Source organism: Ranitomeya variabilis, chromosome 3 (assembly GCF_051348905.1).
Source record: "Ranitomeya variabilis isolate aRanVar5 chromosome 3, aRanVar5.hap1, whole genome shotgun sequence".
NCBI lineage: Eukaryota > Metazoa > Chordata > Amphibia > Anura > Dendrobatidae > Ranitomeya > Ranitomeya variabilis.
Window position 1 is genome coordinate 632,974,038 of NC_135234.1, and position 13,262 is coordinate 632,987,299.

Genomic DNA, 13,262 nt, shown 5'->3' on the forward strand with positions numbered 1-13,262 from the left:
CCTGATCTAAAGGTTGTTTGTTTTTTTGTTTTTGCTTCTGGGTTTATGAAGCAATAAACCCATGAACTTTTAAAGGAACATGCCTCCTGTTTTCCACCCGTCGCACCTGAGTAAAACCCCTACAATTGGTGCTAGACGTGCGGGCAGCATTCGCAGCAGAGATGTGCGACTGCTACAGGAAGGACTGCATGTCCTGGGTTAAGTCTGTCGCAAGCCAGCAAGCATCGCCAGACAAAATGAAGGACCTGCTGAAACACCTGGTCCAGTAGCAGCAGCAACAGCAAAAGAACAACAGGCTATTGTTACAGCAGAGCCAGCAGGAGCAAAGGCATCAGATGCAGCTTCGGGCAACCGTTATCCAGGGCAGGACGAGTGTCCCAACCCCATGTCCAGCTGATGACACCCACGTCCGGAAAGCAATAAAGAGGAGCTTTGCAGAAAATGACCCCCCGGGATGACGTTGAGGCCTTCCTGACGGTGTTTGAAAAGGTCGCCGAGAGGGAGAAACTCGCGCTAGAGCAGTGCGCAGAGGTACTAGCACCATATTTGACAGGAGAACCACAGAAGGCGTACTATGATTTAGCTTTGCAGGACGCCAAAGAGTATGACAAGCTAAAAACTGAGATTCTCGCCTTCTTGGGGGTGACAATGGCCATCAAGGCACAGAGGATTCACCGCTGGGCGTATCATCGGGACAAACCACCTCGCTCCCAAATGTTTGACCTGTTGCACCTGTTCCAGAAGTGGCTGCAACCAGAATCCTCTACGCTTGCACAGATGGTAGAACGGATGGTGGTGGACCGGTTTGTGCACTCCCTGCCGAGGCCCATACAGACTTGGGTTGACCAGGGTAATCCCCGGAATGCTGATGAACTGGTCGGACTGGTTGAGAGATACCAGGGGATTGAAGGTTCCTTGGAAAGCCAGCTCACTCCATACTGTGGGTCCCAACAGGGGGCGAAGTCCCAAAAGGGGTGGGGCATCCAAGGTCCCTATGGGCGATGTTTGCTGGAGGTGCCACGGCTCAGGCTATATCAGAGTCGTAGCTAAGGGTTCAGCTCAGGGGGGGTGAACCATCTGAGTGAGCCACTAACCCTTGATTCCAACTATGGTGGTACACTTTAATCATAGGTATAGGGGGAACCTCAGCAGATGATCCTGCTGTAATCGAAAATGTATAATGGCCCCCGCATTAGCCCCCACGTTGTATCTCCCTTGGATTCTGGTCTTTGTCCCTTTCAGTGGGCTGCAAATTGCAGAAAATAAAAACAACCAGTAAATGCGTATAGAGTTCATCATATGGGAATAGGTCCCTGAATGAATCCAGGTAACCCTAAAAGGAATACTCTTGTCTGGACAAGACCCTAAAGAGGTGAATGGAAAGAAAGAGGAAAGCAGAAGAAAGGGGGGGGGGGGGAGGTAAAATATCACACAATGAAACAAGAAAGTGCGTCCCCTGTATGTCATCTCTTCTTTTTTTCCCTTCTCCACATCCACATTTGCGGGCCATGTTATTCAGACTGAGTATACATATGCATCTATATGTGATTGTGATTATCTATACTCACCTACTGACTGTTACCATTTTTATTCTATTTGGCTTTTCATCATATATATTTATACTCAACTTTATGGGGATTTTTATTGTTTATATAAATGGCATTTTCATGTTTGTTACCTTGTATTTACTGATATGAGATGACACACACGGGACTGATAGGACCCTGACCCCAGCTACAGGACCACATTACAAGAGATAGAGAGAGAGATACTGAGAGAGATAGACAGAGACTGAGACAGAGAGAAAGACAGAGAGAGAGAGACTGACAGAGACAGAGAGAGACTGACAGAGAGACTAACAGAGACAGACTGAGAGACAGAGAGAGAGGAAAAGACAGAGAGACTAACAGAGACAGAGAGAGACTGACAGAGAGAGACTAACACAGACTGAGATCGAGACTGAGAAAGCAAGACAGAGAGAGAGCGAGACTGAGACAAACTGAGAGAGACAGAGAGAGACTGACACAGAGACAGAGACTCAGAGAGAGACTGAGACAGAGAGAAAGACACAGAGAGCGAGACAGAAAGAGCGAGACCTTGACTGAGAGAGACTGAGAGACAAAGAGACAGACTGAAGAGAGACTGACAGAGATTGAGACAGAGAGACAGACTGAGCGAGACAGAGAGGGCGACAGAGAGAGCGACAGAGAGCGAGACAGACAGAGAGCGAGATTGAGAGAGAGCGAGACAGAGTGAGCGAGACAGATTGACAGAGCGAGACAGAGAGAGAGCGAGACAGAGACAGAGCGAACGAGACAGAGCGAGAGCGAGACAGAGTGAGCGAGACTCAGACAGACAGAGTGAGACAGAGCGAGACAGAGAGCGAACGAGACAGAGCGAACGAGACAGAGAGCGTGAGACAGAGAGAGTGAGACAGAGTGAGATTGAGAGAGCGAGACAGAGAGAGCGAGACAGAGACACAGAGAGCGAGGGAGACAGAGAGACTGACAGGGAAAGAGCAAAACGGATGCAAGAAACCTCAGGGACATGTCAGGAGGGGAACAGTGTCCTGCCTCCTCCTCACTAGTCACCTCCAGCCCCCTGCAGCCTGAGCTCCTACGTCATCTCCTGTCCTGCTCCTGTATGCAGGGCTCAGGGAGGGAAGAAGCAGCGTCCTGAAGTCTCTTCAGCAGACACCACACAGCCGGCAATGTGTGCGTGTCTGCAGCAGTATGCTCTGCTGGAGGCAGCAGGTACAGTGCCGGCACCCAGAGTCCCCGGGTACAAGCTCCTCTACAGAACAGACCGTGGTAGTGCAGGGAGATTCTGTCCCTGCTCTACCACAGAGCTCAACTATATTGGCGTGCAAGTAGGCTAAGGCTACTTTCACACTAGCGTTTTTTTGCATACGTCGCAATGCGTAGTTTTGGCGAAAAAACGCATCCTGCAAAGTCGTCTGCAGGATGCATTTTTTCCCCATAGACTAACATTAGCGACGCATTGCGACGTATTGACACACGTCGCATCCGTCGTGCGACGGTTGCGTCGTGTTGTGGCGGACTGCCGGCAGCAAAAAACGTTACATGTAAATTTTTGTGCCGACGGTCCGCCATTTCCGACCGCGCATGCGCGGCCTGAACTCTGCCCCCACCTCCCCGCACCTCTCAATGGGGCAGCGGATGCGTGGAAAAACAGCATCCACTGCCCCCATTGTGCGGCGCTTGCACAGTATGCGTCGGGCCGACGCAGCGCGATGGCCCCGTACTGACGCTAGTGTGAAAGTAGCCTAAGGGTAGCGTAGCTCCAGGTGGGCCCCTCTGAGCTCCGGGCCCGGAGCGACCGCACCCTCTGCCCCCCTGGTAGCTACACTACTGGGCTATATAGTTGCCCGTTGTCTCCTGACTCTGGAGCAGGTGGACTGCAGCATAGGACGCCGATGTTCATATTATTCGTATCCGGCCTGCAGTGTGAACTATCCCCCCAGCAAAGGGCCTCAAGCGTGTCCCGTGAAGGTGAATGGGAGGAAAGTAATAACAGTGCTAGACTCTGGGAGTTTAGTGACCCTTGTGAGGGCCACCCTTCCTCTCCAACTGATCCCGGGGAAAAAAGTCAGCATTTGGTGCATACATGGTGATGCTAAGGACTACCCTATGGCCAGAGTGGACATTGAAACAGCCCACGATACTGTGTCCCATGAGATCGGTGTCGTTCGGGACTTGTTGCACCCTATTATTATAATAATAAAGATAAATGACAGACATTGATATGTCAGGGGAAATACAGGCCAATATAGTAAAGTTAATCGCATAAATTAAATATATAATAGGCCGTCCCTGACACATGGATAGGACTCAATACGGACTGATTATTACAATGCCATAACAGGAAAGGGGGGGGGGGGGGAGACCAAAAATACAATCACGTAGTCCATATACATAAATGCAAATACCTTTATTGGTCACAAGAACAAGTATGGGTAGACCAGATTTAAAAGGTGGGCAGACATACAGCCATGCAGTGCGGAGGGCAATTGAAACCAAATACATGCTGTAATTAAACAGACAAATATAAAGCTATGTTAGCCATCATAACAGAGATCCACTGTCTGATATCAAAAAGGTATATAATCTGCATGAAAATATCAAGGCAACGATATGCAGAAACTAGATAAAGATACTTAATAATCATGTAATATGCCTTTAAATCTGAAGCTTGAAAGTATATTGCATTACCCCAGTCGTTAATTACCTGGCAGAGTATGGCAGCAAAATCTCCTATGGTCAGCCCGCCCGCCCCTATGGACATTTCAGAATACTCCTTCCTTGTATACATGGACTACGTGATTGTATTTTTGGTCCTCCCCCTCAATACCCTATTGGCCAGGACTTTTTTTTATTTTAGGATCTGTGGGGGAAGGGTTCTGAGTTCGCTGGCGTGAATAGGGAACCAGTGAATCCTAACAAGGAATCACTACACCCAGAGGCAAACGGATTTCCCTTTTGTGTCCTTGTGGGGGATGAGGAGGAAGTGTCCCCTGAGTCTGACATTACGGAGTTAGGCATGACCAATGAGAATTTTGGGTCTTACCAACATATGGACTAACTCTGAAAGAAGCCTTTAATAATGTCACCATCATAAATAGGGTTGCACAGGAGCTGGGGGCCGATACAAGGTTTCCCTTTTATATGAGGAGTGGGGAGTTGTTATATAGGGTCATGAAAGTGAGGGAGGAGCCTGTGGAACAGTTAATAGTGCCGGGCCCCTATACATGGAAGATGTTGGACATGGCCAATTCACACATCTCGGGGAGACATCTGGGAGTAGAAAAAAAATGCAGGAACGGATCGTGCAGAGGTTCTTTTGGCCCGGGGTCACAGGGAAATATGAAACCAATGCAGTTCCTGCTCTACGTGTCAGATAACCGCCCCCACTTCTCACTTTCAGAGTCCCCTTGTGCCATTGCCCATTGTTGAAGTGCCATTCGAGAGAATTGCTATGGACTTGGTAAGACCCCTGATGAAATCTGCATGTGAGCATCAACACATATTGGTCATCCTGGACTATGCCACATGCCATCCTGAAGCAATTCCCCTGAGAAATTCATTCGCAAAATGTATAGCCCGCGAATTGGTCCACGTCTTTTCCTGGACAGGTCTACCAAAGGAGATCCTGACCGACCAGCGTACCATCCTCAGACAGATGGCCTTCTCGAAAGGTTTAATAAAACCCTGAAAGGCATGCTGAGGAAAGCTATAGAAAAGGATGGTAGAGACTGGGACTGTTTCTTACCGTATCTGTTGTTCTCCATCCATGAGGTTCCACAGGCCTATACGGGGTTCTAGCCATTTGAACTTTTGTATGGCTGACTTCCGCGAGGTCTCCTGGATATACCCAAGGAAACCTGGGAAGCTGAAGTCACACCCCACAGAAGTGTCATTGAGCACGTGGCATTGATGCAGCAGAGGATTGCGAAGGTGATGCTCATCGTAAAAGGACATCTCCTCCAGGCACAAGAAACTCAGGCCAGGGTCAACAACCGGTCAGCCAGAGTGAGGCAGTTCAATTTGGGAGACCAAGTTCTTCTGCTATTTCCTACTGTGGAGAGCAAGTTCTTGGCCAAATGGCAAGGGCCATATGAGGTGGTGGAGAAGCTTGGTAATGTAAATTATAAGATTCATCAACCAGGAAGACGGAAAACATATTAGGTCTACCATGTCAACCTCATCAACCCATGGCAAGACAGACAGCCGGCTGAAACTCCATGCTTGCCGGGCAAGCCAGAATGCGAGGTTGGAGGTGTTGCCATAGCAGAGATGCTGTCGAAGGCCCATAAAGAGCAGTGCCGGGAGTTGCTCCACAAGAACAGGGAGCTGTTCTCAGAATTTCCAGGGTGTACGAAGGTCGTAGAACATGAAGTTCTGACAGAGCCACATGTGCACATAAAAATGAAGCCTTATCGGATTCCAGAGGCCCATCGAGAAGTGATCTCCAAGGAGGTGGAGCGCATGTTAAAACTCGGGGTCATTGAGGAATCCAAGAGCCATTGGTCAAGCCGATTGTCCTGGTCCCAAAGCCAATGGTGAATGGAGGTTTTGCTACGACTATCTGAAGTTGAATGAGGTCTCCAAGTTCGACGCATATCCCATGTTACACGTCAATGAGCTAATCGAGAGACTTGAGCCTGCAAGGTACATAACCATCTTGGATTTGATGAAGGGATATTGGCAGATCCATATGGCACAGGAAGCCGGACAGATGCTTCCAGTATGACCAAATGCTGTTTGGACTCCAGGGGGCTCCGGTTACCTTCCAGAGAGCTATGAATAGAATCCTTGCACCCCATAAGTAATATGCCATGGCATACCTAGACAATATTGTTATCTTCAGTCCAAACTGGGAGAATCAGCTGGAAAAGGTCCAGGCGGTGTATAATGTTCTAAGGAAGGTGGGGTTTTCAATTACCCAGAAGAAATGTGCCTTGAGGAAAGAAGACGCCAAATACCTGGGATATGTAGTGGGTAGTGGTGAGATCAAACCCCAAATCAGTAAAGTGGAGGCAATTAAAACATGACCGAGACCGCTGTCAAAAAAACAAGTTAGAGCTTTCCTGTAATAATTATAGGGGATAACTCAGGAGACTCTTTGCGTGGAACAAGACAACTACAGGACACAGTTTTATAAGTGGTAAAGTCTATATTATCACACGGTGATTCAAACAGGTGCAGAGAGAAACTCAAGTTCACAACACTTGGTGTAAATATTAAACGCAGCTTAGCAGTCTATAGGAAACTTCAGAGGAAAATGCAATCAAGCAGAAAGTCTATGAAGCACAGTTATTCTTGAGGATACTTGACACGAATAAATCCTTGTCTTAGTCTAAACACAGATAGATAAGCTTATAAGGCAGTTCAAATCATATCTTAGCTCAACCAGGGAGGCCTGGTTAATAGTCTCAGGTTTTTGCAGAGCAGAAACAGCTTACATGTCCAGCAAATGCAGATGGAAGTAAACACGAGCAGCAGGTGAAGGAGGATAACTGGAAACTGGTGTATGCAGCAGGAACTCAGAGCAGAGTAGCAGGATCACCACACAGGTTCACAGGAGCAGGTATATAGCCAGGGAGTAATCAGAGGTCAGGAGCTGGATGCAAGGCAGAATACTCTAGCACAAACTGAAGGCTGGGGTGGAGTTTTATAGCAGGAAGACACAGTGCACACGAGACCAAAGACGCCATCTTGATAATGGGCAGTAATGCACAAAAGGTAAAAAATGTTCAGAGTCCTGACACTTCATGGGGATCGTGGCATACTACAGGAGGTTCATCCCGAACTTCGCCATAATAGCCACACCCCTGACTGATCTCCTTAAGGGGATGAAATCGGTAATGGTCAAATGGTCTGAAGAAGCAAAGATGGCCTTTCAAAAAAAATGAAAGGGGCTCTGTGTAAGCAATCGGTTCTGGTGGCCCCTGACTTTAAGAAAGTTTATACTCCAAACAGATGTTCTCTACCTGAACGGGGAGCTATCCTCATGTGAGAGGAATTATTCGGTCATAGAGAAGGAGTGCTGGACCATAAAGTGGGCGGTAGACACATTATGGTACTATCTGGTAGGACATAAATTTATATTGGTATCCGACCATGCCCCACTCGGATGAGAGAAACAATGGGGACAAATGCTAGGTCACCCTTTGGTTCTTAGCCCTGCAAGATTTCAACTTCCATGTAGAGCATAGAGCCGGGAAGCTCATGGTAATGCCGATGTCCTCTCGAGAATCCCTTGTCTGGTAGTAGAAAGAGCCAAGCTCCCATGGCTTTAGGCAGAGGGGGAGGTATGTAGTGTGGCTAATGGTCACGTAGTCGATGGGAAGTATGTGTCGCAGAGATGGTTTGTCTCTGTGATGTAAGCCTGAGTATTTTCACTAGTGCATGAAAGCACTAAGATTTGTTTGTTGCACCTGGGACCGGGTTGTGGGTAGCTGTGAGAGATGGGCGAGTCTAGCTACTCACATACCTCACCTCTGGGTGTGGTTAACAGCCTATATAATGGAGGCTGTTTGGCACATGGTCTGTGTGTTGGGAGGGAGAAGGCCTCCTGTGTGTGTTTGGCTCCAGATTGAGCTTGAATACTGGACACTACCCCAGCCTGTGTGCCCACAGACCTGGCAGAGGAGAGCCCTGCTATGGACATGTGTATTTTTCGTTTGCCTAATCTAAAGGCTGTTTGTTTTCCGCTTTTGCTTCTGGGTTTATGAAGCCTTAAACCCATCAACTTTTAAAAGAACAAGCCTCCTGTTTTCCTCCCATCGCAGCCAGGTGAGTAAAACCCCTACAACATGTATAAAACCTCAGGATGGATTGGAGGAAGTCTGCTTCTTCCTGGTGTCAGGGAGAGACTAGGTGAGCGAGAGCTAATAACCCGGGCCCCTGCAGTTTCCCTCAGACTAGGGAAATCCTGACTGACCCTCTACCTGAAGTTTACACTGAAAGTGTGCATGTCCAGGCCTCGAACCTCACCCTGTCTCCTGAGCTCAGCCCTAGGCTGAAACCTCGGCCCACCACCCAGTGAAGATGTTATTCCCCAATACCCACAGTTAGCACAGACAAGGATAATGGAAAATATAGTGAGAGTGAGAGGAAGAGGAGATGAAGTGGAGCCAGAGAACAGAACACTGAAGGAGCGTTCAGAAAGATAGGAGGAGAACCAGGAGAGAGCAGTGTCCTTAATGCCTAGTGACTGGAGCCTAGAGAGTAGGAGAGGGTGGTCAACAGTGTCGAAAGCTGCAGAAAGATCGAGGAGAATGAGCAGAGAGTGGTCACCGTTACATTTTGCTGTCAGAAGGTCATTGGTCACCTTGATGAGTGCAGTTTGTCGAATGTAGGGCGCGGAAACCAGACTGTGAAGGGTCTAGAAGGGAATGGATGGAGAGGTAACGGGTAAGGCGGGAGTAGACTAGGCGCTCCAGGAGTTTTGAGATGAAGGGGAGATTGGAGACTGGTCTGTAGTTATTTGTGCATGATAGGTCAAGGGTGGGTTTTTTTAGTAATGGAGTAATGATAGAGTGTTTGAAGGAGGAGGGAAAAATACCAGAGGTAAGGGAGAGATTAAAAATTGTAGTTAGGTGAGTTGTGACGACTGGAGAGAGAGACTGGAGGAGGTGTGAGGGAATGGGGTCGGTGGTGCATGTAGTCGGACGAGAAGAGGAGAGGAGCTTGGAGGCTTCTTCTTCTGTGATGGGATCGAATGTGGAGAGTGAGCCAGGGGAGATGCAGGGAGGGATGGGAGTCATTGCACTTGGTGTCTGGGAGCGGATTTCCTGACGGATATTGTCTATTTTCTCTATAAAGTGGGAGGCCAGGTCATCAGCACAAATGTCTGTGATAGGGTCTTGTGCTTTTGGCCTGAGGAGGGAGTGAAAGGTGTTAAAAAGTTTCTTGGGGTTGTTGGATAGTGAGGAGATCAGGGTGGTGTAGTAGGACTGTTTGGCAAGGTGAAGGGCAGAGTTATAGGTCCTTAACATAAATTTGAAGTGTATGAAGTCTCCTGGTGTGCGAGTTTTCCTCCATAAGCGTTCAGCACACCTAGAGCATCGCTGGAGAAATCGGGTTTGCGATGTGAGCCAGGGCTGTTTCACTCTGTGTTTGGAGGTTCTGATGGTGAGGGGAGCTACTTGGTCTAGGGTGCTTCTAAGAGAGTGTCATTGTAGTGATGTACTGCCAGATCAGGACAGGAAAAAGAGGAGATTGGGGACAGTGATGAATGTAAGGAGTCTGAAAGTGTATGAGGGTTAATGGCATGTAGATTTCTGAGTGTGTGGTAGGTAGGAGAGTGCTGGGGTGGGCGAGGAATTGTGAGTGTGAAGGAGAGAATGTTGTGGTCAGAGAGGGGAAGTGGTGAGTTATCTAGGTGGGAGATTGAACAGAGCCGGACAAAGACCAGGTCCAGGGTGTTACCGTCTTTGTGTGTTTCAGAGGTTGAGAGCTGTGAGAGGCCGAGAGAAGTGGTTAGTAGGGTTGAGCGAAACGGATCGGTCATTTTCATAAGTCGCCGACTTTTGGCAAAGTCGGCGTCTCATGAAACCCGACCCGATCCCAGCGTGGGGTCGGCCATGCGGTACGCGATCTTGGCGCCAAAGTCGCGTTTTGAATGACGCCTTCCCCGTCATAGAGGAGAGAGAGAGAGAGAGAGAGAGAGAGAGAGAGAGAGAGAGAGAGAGAGAGAGAGAGAGAGAGAGAGAGAGAGAGAGAGAGAGAGAGAGAGAGAGAGAGAGAGAGAGAGAGAGAGAGAGAGAGAGAGAGAGAGAGAGAGAGAGAGAGATGAATGCACATTGACTTGCATTGGGTTTCGTGTTCCGGGACCGGAACCCGACTTTACAGTAGAATCGGCCGATTTCACACGATCCGACCTTTGAGAAGGTCGGGTTTCACAAAACCCAACTCGATCCTAAAAAAGCGAAAGTCGCTCAACCCTAGTGGTTAGTGATAGAAGCTGGGACACAGATGTGGAAGTGGGGCTGTTGATGGGAATGTTGAAGTCTCCCAGGATAAGGGTTGGTAGTTCTGAGGACATGAAGTGCGGTAGCCAGGCTGAGAAGTGGTCCAGGAAGTGGGTGGGTGAGCCTGGGGGCCGGTATATGACCGCTACTCTGAGGGAGAGGGGACGGAAGAGCCTGATGGTGTGGACCTCAAAAGAAGGGAATGAAAGTGAAGGAACTGGGGGTATAACCTGGAACGTGCATTGGGGGGACAAGAGTATGCCGACTCCACCACCAGGTCTGTTAGTGGGTCTTGGGGAATGGGAGAATTGTAAGCCACCATGGGAAATGGCAGCAGGGGAGACAGTGTCAGAGTCCTGGATCCAGGTTTCAGTGAGGGCCAACAGATTCAGAGAGTTGTTCACAAAGTAGTTGTGCAGGAAAGGAAGCTTGTTACATACAGACCGTGGATTCCAAAGGGCACAATTGAAAGGGAGAGATGAGGGAGTGCAAGTAATATTAATAAGGTTAGTATGGTTTTGATATGAGGTAGCGTAGCGGTTGAGGTTGGGGGATGGCGGACCAGGGTTTGGGGATATGTCCCCCGAAATCAGTAGGAGTAACAAGATAAAAAGCAAATAGTTTTTTGAAGCGTTTGAAGTTTTTTTGTGCAGTGTGTTTGGGCAAGATGGGCTGAGGTTTTTCATGAAGGTGAGAAGTGCATGGGAGCTGTACATGGGAGATGGAAGCAGTGAGGGGCTGATGTATATGAGTCGTGGTGGAGGGGGGATTGGGCGGTGAAAGTGGATTGTAATGGAGCATAGGAGGATAGGAATAAAGCACTTGGATAGAAGGGAGAACAGAGTGTGTGTTACCTGACTCCTGCCCTGACTAACTGCCATGAAATAACTGCGGTATCACGACGCTTATCTTCGTGACGCTTGCGTGCCCCCCACTTGCGTACCCCCTTAAGGATGGTTCTACATTTATAGTCCAGACTGTGGGGTCAGAAGAGATGGATTGTGGGACCAGGGTGGGGATGATTTGGTAGCTGGGGCCAGCACACCAGGGGGTGATTAAATGATCAAACACATTGTGGCTGGAAACATCTATATGCTATGACACCTTCACAAAGATTGTATCTAGAGTGACCAGTCATGGATATACATCAAGCAGCAAGTAAAACATACAGTGCAACAAATTAATTATACCAGTCATTATGCAGGCACATTAAAATATGTTGCTAGATACTAGAGTTGCAGATGACAGACAGGAGACAGCAAGCAGAGGGAGTGAATACCATTAGAGTCTATTGCAGCAGATGATACAGCTATCAGAGGTAGGAAGTTGCACCATTTGAATGAAATGCAGAGGACAGCAAGCAGAGGGAGTGAATACCATTAGAGTCTATTGCAGCAGATGATACAGCTATCAGAGGTAGGAAGTTGCACCATTTGAATGAAATGCAGAGGACAGCAAGCAGAGGGAGTGAATACCCCCTTAAGGATGGTTCTACATTTATAGTCCAGACTGTGGGGTCAGAAGAGATGGATACACTATAAATGTGCAGGGCAAAATAAATACAAATATAGGAAGGAGTAAATAAGACAAAGGAAAATACACCACCAGCAACGAATCTCCAACCACCAGCTATCCTCACCAGACCGAGATAACAGCACACAAGACAGAAGCTATAATCGGCGACAGCCAAAGATCAGGAGAACCATTTAAAGGCAGTGGGCATGGCCCAGCTTCCAATCCAAGGATTAGGTAAATTAACCCCGGAACAGCTAGATAAAATCTAGCAGACGCCAATGAGCAAATAGTGGTCAAAAGCGGAATTACCACTGTCTGTCGGACGACCTGGTCTGAACAGCGTCCGACATGACACCTGGGGACAAGGAACTGAGAGCCAAATTTGTGAGTTGATTGAGAATATATGTTTACTCCACATTCACAATGTTTTGTATTTAAAGGGACTCTGTCACCTGAATTTGGCGGGCTCTGTTTACGGTCCGATGGGCGGTGTTTTCTGTTCTTTCATGCACCCCTTCCTTTCCCGCTGGCTGCAATATTGTCTTGAATTTGATTAGGTTTCCTCCGTAGTACACACGTGCGCAATGCAATCTTGCCTTGCGCACGAGCAGCATGCTTTGCCCAACTGCGGGCAAAGCCGAAAAGCATTAGTGCGCATGCGCCGGCGCACTATGTCCCGGAAGTATTTCGCTGTGTTCCGGGACATAGTGCGCTGGCGCATGCGCACTAATGCTTTTTGGTTTTGCCCGCAGTTGGGCAAAGCATACTGCGTGTTCGCAAGGCAAGATTGCATTGCGCACGCGTGTACTACGGAGGAAACCTAATCAAATTCAAGACAATATTGCGGCCAGCGGGAAAGGAAGGGGTGCATAAAAGAACAGAAAACACCGCCCATCGGACCGTAAACAGAGCCTGCCAAATTCAGGTGACAGGTTCCCTTTAAGGACTATTTTTATGTACAGCAATGCTGCACTGTGATGGGTGTGGGGGCTGCATTATACTGTGGGGGGCTTCATTATACTGTGTGTGTGTGGGGCTGCATTATACTCTGAGTGGGCTGCATTATTCTCTGAGGGGCTACATTATGCTCTGAGGGGGCTGCAGTATACTCTGAGGGAACTGCATTATGCTCTATAAGGTGGACTACATTATACTCTAAGAGGGGGATACATTATAATGTGTGTGTGGGGCTGCATTATACTCTGAGGGAGGCTGCAGTATACACTCTGAGGGGAATGCAGTATACTTTATG